This window comes from Orcinus orca, chromosome 5, assembly GCF_937001465.1.
Source record: "Orcinus orca chromosome 5, mOrcOrc1.1, whole genome shotgun sequence".
Taxonomy (NCBI): Eukaryota; Metazoa; Chordata; class Mammalia; order Artiodactyla; family Delphinidae; genus Orcinus; species Orcinus orca.
This window is the reverse complement of record NC_064563.1, coordinates 120,620,013-120,641,010: the sequence shown is the minus strand read 5'-3', so window position 1 is coordinate 120,641,010 and position 20,998 is coordinate 120,620,013. Positions and strand designations below refer to the sequence as shown.

Below are 20,998 nucleotides of genomic sequence, written 5' to 3'. Positions count from 1 at the left end.
AAGGCAAAAAGTGTGAAGTGTGTCCAAATCCTGATATGTAACAGTTAACTCAGTAAATGTATGACCAGTCAAAGAATGAAAGAAGGTTGATTTCTCCCCACACAAAAACTGAAAGGCTGCCTCCCCTTCCCTGGGCTGGGAAACAAAGTAATTTACAAGGTTGGGATGCATCCATTTCCCTGAAACAATGCCCAGTCTCCCAGGCTACCTCTAGCCCTAGGGCTCATGGTCTCTGTAGGCCAAGCCAGGCATTCTTTCTTCTGTCCTCTCTAATCTGCAGAGATGCTATCAGCTGAGAAATTCCTAACAAGAGGAGCTGGTTCTCGAGAATGGGACGGGAACTTTGGGGTTTTTGCCAATGTAGGTCTAATTACCTGTTGTACCATATCTTCTTACAAACAGCAGTGAGCATCTTAGAATTTTTGCCTTTAGCAGGGAAGCTTCCAAACACCACACTGAGATAGGCCTGAGGCAAGACTCCATGGCCTCTCCTGCCAATCATGAATAAGTTCCTGATGCACAGGGCTACACTCTCCTGAACTATGGAGAATGAAACCCAGGCAGAACATGCTCTCCTGGTGGGTGTGGTGCAACTAACTCCTTGACGGTAAGACCCTCACCAGGGTAGGACCTGGATTTAGCATTAGGCTATTTCAGATCCTCAAGGAAATCTGAGTCCCTACAGTTGTGGAAATGCCAAGAGACCAGTGCCGCATACGAACTAGTCCACTAGCACACGTATTCACGTTCATCGGAGGGCTTTGACCGTGGCAACTTACCTAGAAAGCCACGTCAACAGGTTCTAAGAGTATCAGAAAAGTAATACAAATGTTCAGTGAATCAGCAGTTGCTTAATAAAGGTGTGCTAAATCACTGTGACAGCAGAAGCTCATCTCTTTTGTATGTGTGGAGGTGGACTGAGAGATGTTAATTTCCTTTCATTCTGATAACATAAAATTAATAAACTTTTTTTTTTAACTGCTGCATTTTATTTGTCCAGAGAAACCACATTTCGTGTTCCCAACCCCCAAGAGAAAGAATAAAGTCTTAGATGAAATCGCTCTTATCATATGTCCAAATGGTAGTGGAAAATCCAAATATAGAGCATATTCAGGAGGAGGAGATTGGCTTTCAGTGGAGATGAAATGGTCCCCTTTCCCTAGCCAAGGACTGATGACTCATGATTTCTACCTGATATTAGGCCATGGGGAAGAAACAGATGGAAACCTCTGTCTCAGAGGGGACATTTTTAAGTGGATGTTTTATGTAATTAGATAGTGGAAAGAGCTAGAGACATATTTAGAGGACAGAGAAGTTGGAAGCACAGTGTCCCTAGTTTTCTAAGGAAGAGGGGACGCTCCCTAAGCTGTTCTCTTCCTATGCGCTCCTTTCTAGCTTAAGCGAATCAAGAAGGCTTCTAATCTTAACCATATTAATAGAAAATAATCATACTCATCCTCTCATCAAAGGTAAGGAGTTTCTTGCGAGTCTGGATATTTAAAATCAGGTGGGGATTTTTTGCGTTGTTTTTGGTTTTATTTTTTTTCCCCCAGCATCTCTTCATACTTGGGTAAGGTTGTAGACTTGCAGGACTGGGATATGAGACCAGGGAAAAGAGTGATAAGAAGCTTATGAACTTAACATTTCCCCTAAAACCAAACCAGACAGCAACCTAATAACCATCAAAGCATCATGCGTATTTATCCAACTGGCCCTAAAGAGCAAATAGTATTAAGGGTGAGGTGATCATGCTAAAAGCTGTATTCCAGGACTCACTTTTGCTCCAAATTGTTAACTGATAGTAATGCAAGAAAGGTTCCCAGAAGCCAAAGTGCAACTTTCAAAGTGAATAGTCAAAGTGCAACTTTTTAAAATAACAGTGACATTGATGCCACTAGATTAATGGGACCATATAGTACTTAGAGGCTGTTTCTGATCATCACCAAGTGAAATCTTACTGAAGCAGGAATACAGGCCAGAGCTCAAACACATCATCCGACTTACCAGATTGCTTCCTTGCTTCCTTATTTCCTTCCTCCCTTCCTTCCTTTTTCTCTTTCCTCTCTTTCTCTCTCTCGTTCTCTCTTTTTCTTTTTAATAGAATAGATTTAAGGAGAGGTAATTGATATACTATACAATTTACCCATTTAAAGTGGACAATTCAATGATTTTTAGTGTATTCATGGAGTCACTAGATAACTAATATCGTTTCTGTCTATAGAGTTAGATGTTCTGGACATTTCATGTAAGTGGTATCGTACAATACATGACCTTTTCTGAATGGCTTTATTCACCTTAGTTTAGTGTTTTCAAGGTTCATCCATGTTATAGCATGTATCAGTACTTTCTTCTTTTACTGCTGAATAATTTCCCATTGTATGTATATGTCATTTTATCAGTTGATGGACATTTGGGTGGTTTTCTTTTTTAGCTATTATGAATATTTTTGCTGTGGACTTTGTAGTCACTCATCAAAAGCAGGATGGACAACCAATCAACATTTGTTTTGGATATTGCCACCCATGAAGTATGAGGGTATGAAGTCAATTGACTGTAAATGTAGGGGTTCATTTCTGGACTCTCAGTCCTCTTCCATGGATGTATGTGATTATCCTATGCCAATACCACACCATCTTGATCACTAGAGTTTTGTAGGCATTTTTGAAATCAGGGAGTGTGAGTCTTCTAAATCTGTTTTTCAAGATTATTTTGGCTGTTGTTGGTTTCTTAAATTTACATATGACGTTTAGGATAAAACTGTCAATTTCTGCAAAAATGATAGCTGAGATTTTGATAGGGATTGTGTTGAATTTGTGCAGATCATTTGCGGAGTATTGTCATTTTAACAAAATTAAATCTTCCAATCTGTGAACATAGAGTGTCTTCCCACATATTTAGGTCTTCTTTGATGTTTTCCAACAGAGTCATCCTGGGATAACGTTGGTTTTAGCAGGGTCCTGTTTAGTTGGCTCTTTCCCTGATCTCTCTGCTGTCTGCCTCTTTTGGTGTCACACCCAGCTGTTAGGCTCCACTAATTGTCCTCTCATTACTCTCTCTCTCTCTGTATGTATGTGTGTGTGTGTGTGTGTGTATATTACTATTATTTTTTTTTTTTTTTGACAATGCCCTGGCCATAAATATCTCCACTGTCTGACCCAATTACATTTGGGCCCTTTTGCAAGTGTGGTTTTTGAGGCAGGTCTTTGAGATTTATTCGTTCCCAGAGGGCTCTTCTTAGCTGTCTCTTTCCCTGATTCCCTCTGGTAAACTAGCTGACCTGTGGTTTAGCTTACTATTCTCATAGAGCTAACAGCCTCCTCTCAATTGCTTACCACCAAGATCTTTGTTGTTTTCAAGAATATTTTAGGCTTGAAGTTTCTCACACTCTGTTCTAAATGAAGGGAGAGCTTCAGAGCTCTCCGTTTTTATGGCTTGTCTCAACCCCTGGTCAAAATTTCTGAGCCACTGTGCCATTGCTAAAGACAGAGATAGTGGCCTGTTTCTCTCTGAGTAACATCCCTGTTTTTACGAATTGGATGCTGGGTGAGCATGATAGCTTTGGGTCTTCTCAGTTCACCACTCCCAGTGGGGAAGCTCTACCCTATGAATGAGCTGGGCCTAGGGCAATTACAGCCCCTTATTCTTCCCTGCCACATTTAAGATAGATTGTCTGCCCTTAGAGAAGAAGCTCAGTAGAGGAAGAAAGCCCTTGACTTTCAGTGGCACTCACCTGGAAGGTAGTGTTGACAAAAAAATGTCACCTGCCATATCAGTAAACAAAGGATGTTACAGCCATCAAACCAGCAGCCACTGCAGCTGACTGTGTACCCTGAGGGGATTCAGGATGGAGAAAAACAGGATGCTGGGCCTAGATAGTCAGGTGCATATCAAAGGAATGATTTCAATGACCCCAGATTCTTGCATCTTCAGGTACAAAGAAAAACACTGAATGCGTTAACTTGAGATGTCTGGTTTTTCTTTAACTAATAGTAAGTAATCTTTTGATGTTCTGACTCCCTGTTTTTTTTTTTTTTTTTGCAAAAACTCCTTTATATCCTGGCTCATCCCTTACCTCTTCCGAGCAGTTCCTCAGAGCTGAGAGGCTGTTTCCTGGGCTTGAGTCCCCAGGAAGTCCACTGAATAAAACATAATTTTCAATGTTTAGGTTATGCATTTTTTTTCAGTCGACAGTAGCCTCTGTAACCCAGAGTTTTGCAGAGGATGAGAAATGCTGGTCACCTGGCCCTTCCAAGGAGATATTGACACCCTTAACTGGAGCTGGGGAGAGGGACCCTCATTTTCACGGCCACACCCAGCTTGAGTGGATCTTCCATCACACTAAGCTACGGTGAGGGAGAAGGAGTAGGTCATGGCTCAAATGTTCTTAGCAAGATTTAAGAGATTTTCTTACATAATGTTCCTCATTTGATGTGTTCCTTTAGGAAAATTTTCAGAGTACTTTTTTTTTTTTTTTTTTGCGGTACGCGGGCCTCTCACTGTTGTGGCCTCTCCCGTTGCGGAGCACAGGCTCCAGACGCACAGGCTCAGCAGCCGTGGCTCACGGACCCAGCCGTTCCGCGGCATGTGGTATCTTCCCAGACCGGGGCACGAACCCGCGTCCCCTGCATCGGCAGGCGGACTCTCAACCACTGCGCCACCAGGGAAGCCCCAGAGTACTTTTAAAAAATAATTTTACCACTTACGTTGTTTTGCTGGAGAACGGGTTTGCAGAGCCCCTCAGGCTGCCATTCCCAAAGTGGGTCCCTCTTACTTACCTTATTTCTCATCAACAAATAAATGGACTCAAAGCCACATTCCTCCAGGGTAACCTACTTAAGCAGTGTTGTGCTGCAGCATTATTTCTACCCATAGGATGACACATTTCTGGCCCGTGCTATTTTGAATGACTCTTTTCTTACCTCCTATTAAACATAATTTACTTAAATCTATTTTCTTTTTTCCGAGAATTTCATTTAATTTTTTTTCACATCCTCCCTTGGATAATATTCCGATTCATAACTCTTCCTGCCATCAAATGCTCCACAATTGAACCCAACAGACCAAACTCAATGCAACAAACGGCCACCACTTACATATTCAATTTGTAATCATTTAAATGCTCTTTGGTATTTAACTCAGGAAAATTATTCTTTGGGTTTTTTTCTTACGCTTTTTTTTAAATTAATTTTTTGAGCAGTTTCAGGTTTATAGAAAAATTGAGCAGAAAGAACAGAGCTCCCCCATATACCTCCACACTGCTACCCCCTCTGTTTCCCTTATTATTAACATCTTGTATTAGTGCCATACATTTGTTACAATTGATGAACCAATATACATTATTTTAACTAAAGTCCTTGGTTTATATTGGACTTTGTATTGGACTTTGTATTTTTAATATAAAGTTCATTCTTTGTAGACTTTGTATTTTTAATACAAAGTTCATTCTTTGTATTATATACTCTATGGGTTTTGACAAATGTATAATTACAAGTACCCACAATTTGAATATCATCACAGTTTCACTGCCCTAAAAATTCCCTAAATTCTACCTATTCATCCCTCCCATGCACTCCTGCGCTCACTCCCACCTCTTTCCAGGGCCTGGCAACCACCGATCACTTTGTCTCCATAGTTTTTACCTTTCCAAAATGTCATATAACTGGAACCATATAGTATGTAGTCTTTTCAGATTGGCTTCTTTCACTTAGCAATACAATTTTAAGGTTTATGTGCCTTTGTAGCTTAAGTTCATTTAATCACTGAATGATATTCTATTGTATGTATATATATCACATTTTGTTTATCCATTTACCTATTGAAGGACATCTTGGTGGCTTTCAGGTTTTGACAGTTATGAATAGAGCTGCTGTGAGGGCTTTTATGTGGACATTTTTCAAGGTTTTTCTTTTATTAAAATTTTTAAAAATTGGGATTTTTATTATTTCTGATATATTTTTATATAATTTTTTTTCATTTTTATTTCTTCCTTTTTCTTTTTTGATGTGTGTTTTAAGAGGGCAGAGCTGACCTTCCCAATAATTCAAATTTCCCACAACTCCTGTGCTTAAGAAATGCTTAATCATCAATTCCAAGCCCATCAGTTTCACTGGATGTACCAACCAGGTTAAGCTACGTTATGTTGCAGTATCAAACTCTCAGTGACTGAAAACCTCAAAGGTTTATTTCATATTCTTGCTACATGTCCAACTTGAGTTGGCAGCGGGCTCTGCTCATGGTCACGCTCATCCAGGGTGGTGGTACCTCCACTGTCTGGGAGTGTCACTGGTTGCCTTGGCAGAGAGAAAAGAACATGGCGAACTGAGCACCAAATTTAAAAGACTTAACACCTCCTCACGTTACACCAACCAAAGCACTGGTCTGCTTAGCTTCAAGATGGTAGGAAGTTTAACTATGTACGTGGTATACCTGGAAAAAGAAGAACCAGAAGCATTGGTGAACATTCAGTAATATCTACTTTTAATATAGGATTTGCCTGAGCATAGAACAATGTCCTTTTGATCACTAAATTTAATTTGATTATATTTTAATGTTTGCCTTTCCTCTTCACACTATGGACTAGAAGCTAAAATTAACAAAACTTAAGGATTCAGATGATATCTACTAATCCTAAGGAAAAAGCTTAAGTTTGCCACAAGCTCTACAGCGTTACTCTAAGGAAGATGATGGAGTTGAGCGTGAAGTTAGTACACGCTGGAGAGTTGGCACCGCTGACACTGAAGGATTCAAAACCAATGACGATGAGTGCTTTTCACGTAAGCTCAGTATAACAATAGAGAGATGTTCAGTCGTGGTGTCAGAAACAGACACCATAACTATATCCATATACATTTATTGGTTTTATTGTTTTAGTTTGTTTATGTGATTAAAGCTTTTCTTCTCTTTCCAAAATTGGATATTCCATTTGAACCTAAACTCATCTTGAAACAAATTTCAACTGAGAAGACAATTTTGGTTGAGGTCATTTCAAATTCATTTAATTGCTCTTGAATCCTTTAGCTAACTAGACACCCTTCTTTTCCCAGATTTGCTGGGAATTTGGGTTACCAGCACCCACTTTATGAAAATCCTTTAGTTATTTATGATCAGCTCTTAGAACTAAGTACTCCTTTACTAGTCCATCCCCAGAAACTTCTCCTCTTCCTTATGGAAACTAATGTTCTTGGGAAAGTCAGCCCTGCTTCATTTTTTCTCATGCATCTTGTCTCAGCATCACCGTGGTAAAGATGAAGACATAGCCAGTCCCTACCTGCGCTATTTGAGCCTATAGGCAACAGGATCCGAAGTCATCCCTGTACTCCTGCTTGATGTTTCCCACTGCAAGAGAAGTCTCCCAAGTCCCCATCCCAAACTCCTGCATTCCCCATTCTGTTTTCCCTGCACGTTTTCAGAAGCTTCTCAAGGGTTTCTAATCTTACCTCTTCCCAACACTTACCTCTAGAGCAAAAGAGATGGTATAAAGAGGGAGGAAGAATCATCCTTCCATCACTGTGGCAATGAGGGGCAAGAAAATAGAAGAGATTCTCCCCTAGATTGTAAGTATATTAACTGCAATTTCCAACCCACTTTAAGGGAGAAACCATGGAAACTATGTACAGTGGAAAACAAGACTTTGGAATCAAAAGACTGGAATTTGAAGTTCAGCTCCCCCAAAAACTAGCATGAATTTGTCTCAGTCTCAGATTTGGGGCCCGAAAATTTGTTCAGTACCTCTTGCCCACTGGACTATTGCTAGGATCACATGATGTATTACACATGAAAATATTATGTAAAGTGCTATTCACATATTCTCTTTTCTAAAAAGGATGTCGATATTTTCAGTCATAACAATTATATTTACTCATAAAATGTATGGGGAATTCAGAAAAGTACACAAAGAAGAACACAAAAATCACCTATAATTCTACCCGCAAGACATAAATACTATTAGTTATCTCTATTAATATGAAATACGATTACTACTTTCTTCCAATCTGCCAGTAATTACGTATTTGTGTTTAACATTGTCAGGATTATGCTCTGTCCTTGTGTGGCAGACTGTATTTTCCAAAAGTGGCCACCAGATATTTTCTGGTGCGAGAACCTGGCCTCTCCAACAACACATAGAGTCTTATTTTCCCTCCACATATAACTGGCAAGGGCTTGCAACTGCCTCGATCAATAGAATGTGGTGAAAGGGATGTTGCATGGCTTCTAGGGCTAGGTCATAAAAGGTGATACAGCTTCTGCCTGGCTCTCATTTTTAGGACACCGGCCCTTGGAAACGAGGAGGGGAAGCCTAGGTCACACGGAGAGCCTATGTGTAGGTATTCTGACCAACAGCGTCAATGGATGGACGTATGAGTAAGTGAACCCTCAGATGATTGCAGCCTCTGAGCTGCTACAGCCGATGCCAAGTGGAGTAGAGAGAAGCTGACCCCAATGAGCCCTGCCCAAATTACAGCTTCACAAGCAAAACACATGTTGTCACGACAGTTCACAAATTTCATATGCACATTTTCTCATGTCTAACAATTTTTACGTCACCTTAATATGGCTAAATGACCTTCCATTATGTGGATATTCTAGAATTTATTAAAATCCTTCTATATTGTTGCTTATTTAAGGTTCTCTCTCCAAACCTTTTTTTATGCTATGATACATAGTGTTGCCAAAAACATCTTTGCACACACATTTTGAGTTTTGCTTTTCTTATGATTTCCATAGAGCAGATTTTAAGAAGACAAAAGTAAACTTCGATGTATCTCGGTTACATTGAATTCGCTCTTTGTGGCTCACTAGAATCAAAACTGTCTTAAGCTTCATTGTTTCTGTAGAAAAGTGTTCTAAGATCTGAGCTTTACAGAACTGCCTCACAAAATTTTGGCACACAATCCTTTTCTAAAGTCAAGAACCCATTTCCTCATTGACTTCTGAATCACAGAGTCAGAATAAATTTTTATTTATTTACTTATTTATTTATTTTGCGGTACGCGGGCCTCTCACTGTCGTGGCCTCTGTTGTTGAGGAGCACAGGCTCTGGACGCGCAGGCTCAGCGGCCATGGTTCACGGGCCCAGCCGCTCTGCAGCATGTGGGATCTTCCCGGACCGGGTCACGAACCCGCGTCCCCTGCATCGGCAGGCGGACTCTCAACCACTGCGCCTCCAGGGAAGCCCCTAAATTTTTTTTTTTTTTTTTTTGAGAATGGTTCTTGCTGTCACAGCTTGTGCCTCTCACCTTTGATTTCCCCTGAATGGCTTGTACCCCAGAAGAAATTCATTTTTAGTAAGGTGATGCCTGAACCACTGTGATAGGCTGAATATGACCCCCATACGAATAGCCATATTTTAATCCCTGGAACCTATGAATGTTCCTTCACACGGTAAAATGGGATTTGCAGATATGGTTAAGTTTAGGCTTTTAAGGAAAGATTATCACAGATTATCCAGACAGGTATGAAATCAATCACAGGGGCTTCCCTGGTGGCGCAGTGGTTGAGAGTCCGCCCGCCGATGCAGGGGACACGGGTTCGTTCACCGGTCCGGGAAGATCCCACATGCCGCGGAGCGGCTGGGCCTGTGAGCCATGGTCGCTGAGCCTGTGCGTCTGGAGCCTGTGCTCCGCAACGGGAGAGGCCACAACAGTGAGAGGCCCGCGTACAGCAAAAAAAAAAAAAAAATTGCAATCACAAGAGTTCTTACAAGTGAGAGCCTAAGGGGACATTGGACACAGAAGAAGAGAAGGCAATGTGGCCATGGAGGCAGTAGTGACGCAGCCACAAGCCAAGGCATGCCAGGAGCCGGAAGGAGCAAGGAAAAGTCTCCTGTAGAGTCTCTAAAAGGACTGTGGCCCCGCTAACACCTTAATTTTGCCCTGGTGAAACCGATTTTGGACTTCTGGTCTCCAGAACAGTGAGAGAATAAATCACTGTTGCCTTAAGCCACCAAGTTTGTGGTGATTTGTTACAGCAACTCTGGGAAAATTATACATCATTCTGTTGCTGCATAGGAAATAAAGGAAATACAGAGGAGTTCATATTAATGCTCCAAATTCTCTTCCTCAAGTGTCTTCCTAGGGTAGGTGCAGGCTCCATTACACATGCACAAAATACATTAGAGAGCTTTGGGAGTTTTATTTACATGTGTGTGAAAATTTAAGTATGAAGCACTCACTGTCCTTTGGAGAGTAATAAAACAAAGATTCTCAGGCTTGTGTAATTCATATTCTAAGTTGGACACACACACACACACATAAACACCTGGAACAGAGCAGAGATCCCTGGATTTCCTCAAAGTCTACCTTAAGGTACACACTTTGAAATATGTCAGAATTCAGAGCACATAAACATGAAAGCGTAGTTTGAATCTTCCCCCTTTGCAGATATAATTGCAGTCCTGGAATGGAAAATAACAAGGAGTCATAGATAATAGGGCCCCAAAGATCTCAAAGAAATAGGTTAATCTCACTGTGGATCCTAGCATGTCATAAGACATCAGTGTACGCTAGCTTCTCTCTTTCCCTTCCTTGGTTAAAAATGTCCCTTTATTGTCAAGGTCTAAAAAAAGGCAAGACATAACAAATGAATCTGCAGTGATGTTTGAAAAATAGGCCCTGACACATTTGGAACATACCCACTGTTCAAAATCTGCCGGCTGAGAGAAGCTGATTAGAAACCCTGACGGCCCGTGGGGAGCCCCGTCCAGGTGCCTGTTACCTGATGCTCTCAGCTCCGCCTGGGGCAGGATAGAGACAGAGAATCCGTGCAGTTGCCTCTCATCTTCATGTAAACACTGGACCAGTAAGCAGCTGCTGCTGTTGAGACAAACACGAAGGGAGGGAAGGTCGTGCTGGCTAGAAAATCTCACTTGGCCTCTTCTTCTCTTCCTTGGCATTAGACTTTAGCTGGGCCTCTCCAGTGATGAAAGCTTTATCCTTTTCTGTAAGAAGTGCCTTGACTTTCGGTAGTTTCTGTGTATATCTCTTCATCTGGAATCAGAAAAGATCCCCTCTATAGACTCTCCCCTGAAGCTCAGAACCAAGAGAGACTTAAAATGACCATCTCTGTTGATAAGTAGATTTAAAATTGAAAGGGCGATTCTAACGTTGGTTGAAGGTTCTGCATTCCATCCCCACGTGGTGGATTTTAAATAAGTCAAAATAGAGCAATTGATGCTGTAAGCCTTAGACAAAGCAGCCATGATCTATGGTGTAGAGAAATTCTTGTGAGGGGAAAAGCGACTCATGCGTATATTCATTCATTTAACAAAATATTTATTAGTGCCCACTCTAACAGCACTGTGTAAGGTTCTAGAAATACAGTGAGGAGTAAGACAGATCTGTGTCTGCTCTTAAAAAAAATTGAAGTCTAGGTAGTTTAAAAACCAGGAGAGGACTTCCCTGGTGGCGCAGTGGTTGAGAGTCCGTCTGCCGATGCAGGGGATGCGGGTTTGTGCCCCGGTCCGGGAAGATCCCACATGCTGCAGAGCGGGGGTCAAAAACTAGAAGAGACAGACTTGGTGCTGTGATAGGGTGCAGCAGGAAAGTATCTAACCCAAACTTGAATAGCAGTCAGGTTTTATAGAGGAAACGATGTTTTCTTTGAAATTTAGAGGATGGAAATAGCATAAACAGTGGTTTGGAGGTAGGAGAGAACTTAAAGCATTAAAATAACTGAAATCGGGGGCTTCCCTGGTGGCGCAGTGGTTGGGAGTCTGCCTGCCGATGCAGGGGACACGGGTTCGTGCCCCAGTCCGGGAATATCCCACATGCCGCGGAGCGGCTGGGCCCGTGAGCCATGGCCGCTGAGCCTGCCCGTCTGGAGCCTGTGCTCCGCAACGGGAGAGGCCACAACAGTGAGAGGCCCGCGTACCGCAAAAAAAAAAAAAAAAAAACAAGAACAAAAACTGAAATCGAATCAGAATGGCTGAGAGATGAGTTTCTGAAGGTAGAAAGAGACCTCTTTATATGGATCTTGAAAGTAAAGCCACAAAATTTATTAGATGATGTTAAGCAGTTTGGTGATGTGATCCGATTTTCCCTTCAGGGAGAGCTCTTGGTCTGCAATGCACAAGACAGCTGTTGGAGCTATCGTGGCAAGAGGTGACGGTGGCGCAGGGAATGGTAGTGATGGTGAGGAAGCAGATAAGTGGATGGTACAAGAGGTATTTAGGAGAGAGATTTGTCAGCCTTGGTAACTGAGTAGGCGTGGGTGAAAAAGGAGAAGGATAAATTAAGGTTTTCCGGACTTCACCAAATTGCTGGTGAAGTTAATGAAGCTCAGTTTCGGACAAATGAATTGGAGATGTCTAAGCGCTGTTCAAGGGAAGATATTAAGCATAGAGTTCGGGTAAACAAGTTATTTCAGGAGAGATTTAGGTCAAAGGTATAGGTTTGAGGGTGGTGGTTAGCATGCAGTTGATAACTGAAGCCTTTGAAGCTGAAGAGATTGCTCAAGGCACTTTGTATGTTTAAGAAGAGATGACCTCCTGGGGCAGAACGCTGAGAATATAGTACTTTAACGGATGAGAAGAAAAAATCCTGCAAAGGAGACTGCTAGGTGAGAAAAAACTGGGAGACTGTGTATCATGGAAACCAAAAGAAAAGAATATTTACCGAAAGAGAGTGTGGTGAACGTTGCGTTGATCAGTAACGAGTGCATTTAATACTCAGGGCAGAGTCCCTCCTCCATATGGTGAAATCTCAGTCATCATCATGTAAGAATCAATAAACATCTTCTTGATTTGGTCTTTAATTTTAAAATGAGCACCATTTAAAAAACGAATTTCAGTTTTAAAGATATTATTCAAACTCAGTAAACTAGTTCATGTATGAATTAAAGTTTGTACTTGCCAAGCAAATAAAAAATACCTCAAAGTTCATACTCTGTTTTGCTGTTTTCGATTTTAAATACAAATAAAAACTCCTAACATGTGGTAACATAAAAATGACAGAATGAACTCAGTTTCTATTTCTTTGTCTTTACAGTCTCTCTGTTGACATGGTATATTTTGAATCTACTGATTAAACATAGGAATACACGTACTGTAGGGTTGGAGACACAATGACCAACGCAAGCCTGAATGATTCTGAATCATTATGGATTTACTCTTTTTTTTTTTTTAATGTTTTTATTTTATTTTTGGCTGCGTTGGGTCTTCGTTGCTGCATGCGGGCTTTTTCTAGCTGCGGCGAGCAGGGGCTACTCTTCGTTGCAGTACGTGGGCCTCTCGTTGCGGTGGCTTCTCTCGTTGTGGAGCACGGGCTCTAATCGCACAGGCTTCAGTAGTTGTGGCACATGAGCTCAGTAGTTTTGGCTCGCAGGCTCTAGAGCGCAGGCTCAGTAGTTGTGGCACTTGGGCTTAGTTGCTCTGCGGCATGTGGGATCTTCCTGGACCAGAGCTCGAACCCGTGTCCCCTGCATTGGTAGGCATATTCTTAACCACTGCGCCACCAGGGAAGTCCCTGGATTTACTCTTGAAATGAGTCCACCTGTGTCTGGGGTGAACTGTTTAACTGTGGACTGTTAAAATTAACTTTCAGATAGAATATGAAATTTGTTAAAGGATAAGTAATAAAAAGGTGCTTATTTGAATTGTGCATATGTATATACATATAATATAGCATACTATAATATACATATATAATAATAATATATATTATTAAAATGCAAAAGTAATAGCAATTGCCTAGAACTTAGATCAATAAAAGAGTTTTGGGGAGGAGTATTTTTTAATCCTTTTTTAAAAAATAAATTAGTTTATTTATTTAAAAAATTTTTTAAAAATTTTACTTGAAGCATAGCTAATTCACAATGTTATATTAGTTTCTGGTGTACAGCAAAGTGATTTAGTTATATGTGTATATAAATATCTATTATTTTCCATTAGAATATTACAAGATATTGAATATAGCTCCCTGTGCTATAAAGTAGGGGGAGGAGTATTTTGTTGATCAATTGCTGGTACCTTGTGATAATAAAAAATGACCAAACTTATCAGTTTTTATTATTGTTTTTAATAGACAAGGCACCCCCTTACTACCTGTACTCAGAGTTGACCACTCAAACTCTCCAGCCTTTGGTACGCTACCGGCAAAAATGATGAGTAAAATGAGGCCTGAGAATGACCTAAGTATTCAGTCATAAGAAGGTCATTGGTGACCTTGATAACTGTACTTTCAGAGGAGTGGTGGGGTTGAGGCCATATCACACTGGGCTGAGAAACCAGTAAGTGGAAAAGCAGTTTGGACAGTGACCTGTTTTTCTAGTCTCATTTCCTCCAACTCCCTGGTGGCTCTTTATCCCTTCCCTTTCATCCCTACTTATGCTTTCTTTCCAAGTATATTGAACTTTTCCACCCTTCCCCAAGCATACCAAGACTATCCCTGTTTATTTGCCTTTATACCTATCGTTCCTTCTGCTTGGAATGCCCTTTCTTCCTGGTTAATTCTTATCTTTCCCTTCATCATTTCTCAAAGAGTGATCCAGTGGAGGCTTCTCAACTCTCCCAGGCAAAGCTTCAGTCAGTCCATTCTGCCCCAACATCTCCATTGCCATACCTGGAAGGGCAGGTACTGCCTGGTTGTGCAACGTGTCTTGTCTTTCACATCTCCATCAGTTAGATCATGCCTGCCTGTCCCACTCATAAAAGTTGGTTGGGTAGCTAACTGGGGGAAGAAGAGTGAGTAAGCAATCAAACCAGTGAATGAATAGATAAGTGAATACAACCGAAGGAAACCTGAGACCTTTAGTTCCGTAATTACGTGATGACTGGGTGGATTGGTAACAATGTGATGACGAGGCACAAACACAGTGATGATGCTCTTTGGCAGGTGATTAGCTCATTATGAAAATTATCATAATGCTATAAATAAAGCCAGTCAGTATGTAGTCCTAACTCAGACCTTTCAGCTCTGGGTGCCTCTTCCCTACTAGGATTTCCCAGGCTACTCTGTTGTGGTTCTGTGGCATAACCAAGAGGGACATTTTAATTCTGTAGGTGAAAGGAAGCAAGGGCAGGTTTCTGCAAGACCAGTTTTGTTAGCTCAGTCTAGAAAAATCAGTTGAGCAAAGCAGGAGTTATTGTTGGCTTTAATCTGTCCTACTTGCCCAGGAAAGGCTCTATTGGGTTTTCAGAATGAATGATTCAGATGTACCTAAGTGCTTACATTTGTTTGGGAAAGATTGAGATTTCAAGATGTAATTTGATATGTACCTTTCCCCCATTACCCCAGTCTCTCTTTTCCTGTTCTTTGTTACATGTTCAGTGACATGAAACCAGGCGGCACTTGACACTGAATAGCTCTAAGCCGGCCATTGTCAGTTCCAAAGTCAATCATTTGCCCGAGGTCAGGAAGGAAAACTGGGTGGTGACTTCATTTCCTAGTGCTTCAGACTAGAAGTTTTCTTCCCTCTCCCTTCACTAGTTTCTTAGTACATTTTGTTATTGTTGTGAAGTTCAAAATGGGACGTTTATATGTCTTGAGCACAAACCATGAACTTCGAAAGACTTGTTGATAATGAAACTGCTTGAGGCTGGTGTCCTGGATGTGAAATTGGGCTCTTTATTCAGGGTGCTTGTTTTCAGCCTTCTGCCTGCAGAGCTCCCCGCCTACTTATGCTGATTCACTCAACCTCCAACGGGACCCCGTTTCAATATTTGCAGTACAGTTCTCCTCAGTGAGTTCAGCTGAATGAACAGTTGAATAAATAGTAAAAGAATCAATTCCTATGAAGGAACAGTAACGTTCAATAATATCTCTTTAAGCGTGGTGACCTCTATGACTTTTAAATATTAGAAAATCTTAATGTGCAGCTGGTGAATGAATGAATGCCTTTTTGATAATTGAGTATTTTTCTGGGATACAAAGCTCTGGATTTAACAGCTGTCCAGTCAACAGTCAAAGCTATACTCAGTTGTGTAAACACTGACCTTTTCTTACCCAATTTTCCTCCTGATTTTGTTGATACATGTCTCTGCACTCTCCTTTACTTGAAACAAATTTTGTTTTTGTTTTTGTTTTTTGCGGTATGCTGCGGCCTCTCCCGTTGCGGAGCACAGGCTCCGGACGCGCAGCCCCAGCGAACATAGCTCACGGGCCCAGCCGCCCAGCGGCACGTGGGATCCTCACGGACCGGGGAACGAGCCCGCGACCCCTGCATTGGCAGGCGGACTCCCAACCACTGCACCACCAGGGAAGCCCTGAAACAAATCTTGAACAAATTTTTGTTACTTACTAGCAACACAGCTACAGTTGGACACAGGAAGGCCAGGATGAGAATAATAAGGATCTTGTTACTTGATGATAACAAATTGCTGTTTGGTGATATTTTTTCAAGAGATGATACTCATGCTAAAATGAAATTTGGGAAATATAGTGATGGAATAGAAAGATCTCAGTACCAGTCCTGTCTTGGCCATTAAAGCTACCATGTGATCTTAGAAAAATCAATTAACATCTCTGGGCCTCAGTTTCTTCATGGTTATAATGAAAACATTGGATTAGATCACTAGTGTTCAGCTGTGTCCCTAACAGCCCCAAATCCTCTCAGAAGATATTAAGTGATATATGGTTTGTTTACTCGGTATCTTTTCTGCTGTATAAGTTTCCTTAAGGGCTGGTGTAAAACTTTGCCATAATTTTACTTTACTGTATAACTGAGAGGTTATACTTATGCTAGAGTTGATATTCTACCTTTCACTCCCCAAACCCATCTCCACTCTCAACCCATGTCTTCCTGACCTATAATATCCCAAACACAGTACATGAAATATATTAATACACAAAGCATAAAAAGTTCTCATCCTCACAAGAGTTTACATTGTAGTGGGGAAAAGTGACAGAAAATTAGCAATACCCATAATAAATAAGAAAATTACATACAATAGTAGAAAATGCTAAGTGTTATGGTGAAAAGACAGAGCGGTATACATGGACTTGGAAATGTAACAGAGCAGGACCCTATGGGCCTTCCCGAGACAGACACCCTCCCCCTCCCCTCCCCTCCCCCTCCCCTCCCCTCCCCTCCCCCTCCCCTCCCCTCCCCTCCCCTCCCCTCCCCTCCCCCTCCCCTCCCCTCCCCTCCCCTCCCCTCCCCTCCCCCCTCCCCCTCCCCCTCCCCCTCCCCCTCCCCTCCCCCTCCCCCCTCCCCTTCCCCTCCCCCCCCCCTCCCCTCCCCTCCCCTCCCCCTCCCCTCCCCTCCCCTCCCCTCCCCTCCCCCTCCCCTCCCCTCCCCTCCCCTCCCCCCTCCCCCTCCCCCTCCCCCTCCCCTCCCCCTCCCCTCCCCCCTCCCCCTCCCCCCTCCTCCCCTCCCCCTCCCCTCCCCCTCCCCCTCCCCTCCCCCTCCCCTCCCCCTCCCCCTCCCCCTCCCCCTCCCCCCCTCCCCCTCCCCTCCCCCCTCCTCCCCTCCCCTCCCATATTCTCTGCTTTAGCTCCTCTCTGATGTATCTAGATAACAGTATCTGATGCACATTTCCTGAGTTGTTTCACAGATGGAAGACATAACTACTTGATGACCATGAGCACATAGCCCCCAGGCCTACTGGAGCGTGAGGATTACTAATGTGACATCACCCTGTTACCTCACCATCAACCAAGCAGAGAACTGTGCACAAGCTGATCACATATCCTGAGACTCCCCTCTCTCACCTGGCCTTTGAAAGTGCTTTCCTGAAACCCATCTGGGAGTTCGGCTTTTTTCCGCACTTACTACTTTTTTTTTTTTTTTTTTTTGCGGTACGCGGGCCTCTCACTGTTGTGGCCTCTCCGGATGCAGAGCACAGGCTTCGGACACGCAGACTCAGCGGCCATGGCTCACAGGCCCAGCCGCTCCACGGCATGTGGGATATTCCCAGACCAGGGCACGAACCCGTGTCCCCTGCATCGGCAGGCGGACTCTCAACCACTGCGCCACCAGGGAAGCCCCCGCACTCACTATTTTATGGTGCTTTACAATAATCGCTGCCCTTTCCTTCACCGCAAGGCAGTGTCAATAGATTGGCTTTATTGCCCACAGGCAAGTGGACCCAAGTTTGGTTCAGTAACAGAAGCCCAGATTTAGGGGTCAGATGTGGTTGCAAACAGGATAGTAGGAGTTTGAGAAAGTGACATTTGAGCAGCGACTTGAAGGAGGGAGAGAATAGTCTTGTGGTTATCTCAGGGAAGAGCAGTTCAGACACTGGCTCTGACCAGGGCAATGATTCTAAGGCAGGAGCACACCCAGTCCACCCCAAGAACCACAAGGGCACCACATGCAGCTGAGTGAAGTGAGCAGTGGGAAAGAGTGGAGGATCATGCAGAATCTGTGGTCATTGTAAGGACTTCACCTTTTTTCTGGGTGGAATGAGTAGCCATTTGAAGATTTTGTGCAGAATTATAACATGGTCTGACCTTCATTTAACAAGATTACCTGATCTGCTCTGTTAAAAGTAGATGTAGGGGAAAGCAAGGATGGAAACAGGGAGACAGGTTAGGAGACCCTTATGGTAATCCAGTAGAAAAATGATTCTTGCTTGTATTAGGATGGTAGCAACAGAAGTGCAAGTCGGAGAAGTTTTCTTCTTCTGAGTATATTTTAATGTGGAGACAAGATTTTCTAATGGATTTGTGTGAAAATTGTTAAACCCTATCAACTCTAGGATAATAAATACACATTAACAGCAAAAATAAATATCACTAGATATAAAATTCTCATTTCTAATCTAAGTCAATTGCATGGAAATTTAACATTTGGTTACTGAAAAACATTTCATCCAACATGGAATGGAAACACAGCAGGCAAGTCAAACGAATGTTTATTTATTTCTAAGAAGTTATACCATTATTCCCTTTTAATCCCATCAGCGCAAGGGTAGGTGGGAGAATTTGGCAGCCATAAGACTTCATTTATTTAGGAGCAATTCATAAGCGCTCAGAACAGTGTAGAACTAACACACAGTTCTCTCTTGCTGTTTTTCTAAAACTAATTTGACTGAACCTAAGTGAAACTTTTAGTGATAATAGCATTTGGGGGGGCAAAATATGGATAAAAGAGGGAGAATTCGTGTTAATAATTTCAGGTTCAAAATATCTGCCAAAAATCAGTAATAGTTGCTTAGGTTTGATCTAGAAACTTCGCAGAACAGCTTAGAAGATTTCATAGCATTCCATCATTGGTCATTTGGGGGTTCCCAAGATAATAATTACATTAAGCGTACGTGTGTGGTGTGTGTGCCCAAATATAATGTTAGCAAATCAAACTAGGTGAGGTGCTACGAAGTGTAGGTACTCGTGAGACAAGGGTGATTGTTGAAAGAGCAGTGTGTAAGTCTACATAGCATTTTAGTTTTCCATTGTATTTTGTGAGCTTGGACTATAAGAGTAAGGACAGTGATGTATGTAGCACTTTTCCTTTGTGTATGAGATGTATTTATTGGCAACCCCCAGGCTATAATGATTCAATAAACACTGCAAGGAAAGCAAAGGTATTTGCAAGCTTTTAAAAGTTAAATCTCTGAGAAAAAGCACTCTTATTAGACCTGCAGGGGAGGAAAAAGTTTTCCTTGCCCCTCTTAGGGTCCCTGACTGGGTCTGGGAAAATTAAACTGATAAAGACAGATTAAGAGGAGAAGGTATCCACATTTTATTGAATTTTTACCTGTGTATGAGAGTTTTTACAAGACAATGAAGACTCAAAGAAGTGACCAGAGCAGGATCTTTTAGACACAGAAACAATAAATTTGTGAAGAATTAGCAAGACAGGAATTTGGGTTAGGAGTAGTAAATGATGAAGAAGTAACTAGGAAGGTAAGGGTTAGTTTAACAAGGTTTGTTTGTGTAGATTTCTCTGCCCCCCAATTCCCTGTTTCTGGTGATTAGAATGTCTTCCTTCCTTTTGGTACAGGGAGGGTACATTTCACGTGGGAGTTTTATGACCTGTTTCAGGGAAGAAAGGCAAGGAGGGCAGGTGAGAGTTGACCTTTCTGCTTCTGCCATTTTCTCAAACTCCCTTCAGCTTAAAATATTCAACATGCCAAGGTACCATATTCTGGGATAGCATGGCCTGAACCTCATCAGATCTTTCTTAGAAAATGCCTCAAATTGTGAATTAAATACTTCTGGCCATTCCCCACTTACTGATCCAAATGTAGGGCTTTTTTCTGAGATACTTGCTTTTTACTTTTATTTTTGCTTATTACATATATGGAATATTCTTACATTTCCAAAAATTCAACAAATATTTAAAGGCTTCAAACTAAGTACTAAGTTCTACATATGCACTGGTGACCAAGATGGACATGACCCCTCTTCTCATTAAGTTTTTTCTTATTTTATTCAAATGTTCATGGAATTTACGGAAATGTCCACAAAGGATGCAGTGAGCTAGAATATCAGAGTTGTAAATCGGGAAGAAATCCTTACAACTTACAGATGATGAAACCAAGGCACAAAACTGTTAAACGACTCGACCTAGGTTATGCAGTGGCAGAGTCAGGGAGAGAATGCAGGTTTTTCAACCTTCTGTGTTCCGCGCTCAACCATAGAGTTACAGTACATTGGGAGAAGAAGATAAGGGGGGAGCGTGGGGGGATCTCTTAAGTTAATTAGCTAAATTTCCAGAAAGACAGATACAATTTTAAAGATTAAATCAAATGAATACATAAGAACATAAATGGATCTTGGAACAGACCCACCTTATTTTGAGAACCTGTTTTAGTGATGCAACCTAGCATAAATAATGTGAATCCTGTCCAGACATGTCCCAGTATTGCAGAGCTGCTTCTCTGTCCCCACCCTCTCTAAGAAGCAAAGTAAAAATCCCCATTATGGCTGCTATTGTGGCTCTGAAGTGGTTCCCATTACGGGAAAATCCCAGTCTTCATTCTTGCCCACTACTCAGAGGACACAATTATGGAATATGTATTTTGTCCTTTCCCAATCATGCTGAGAAGTAGTTTAGCAAGTTATGGATAGTAGGATGTAGTGTGAAGATTGTGGGCCCTGTAGGCCACCCTCTGAGTTGA

At 42.0% G+C, this 20,998-nt stretch overlaps 1 protein-coding gene across 5 annotated transcripts in view; it reads left to right on the top strand.

Annotated features, from left to right (window-relative positions):
* NRIP1 (nuclear receptor interacting protein 1) overlaps positions 1-20,998 on the top strand; it is a 190,436-nt gene that overhangs the window by 100,590 nt on the left and 68,848 nt on the right. Inside the window, exon 5 of one of the 5 annotated variants that reach the window (XR_007477674.1) lies at positions 7,460-7,531. The exons of the other annotated variants lie outside the window; for them this stretch is intronic. The gene's annotated coding sequence lies outside the window, so the exon portion shown is untranslated. Of the gene's footprint in view, positions 1-7,459; positions 7,532-20,998 lie in introns of those variants that run through there. 5 annotated transcript variants of the gene reach the window in all.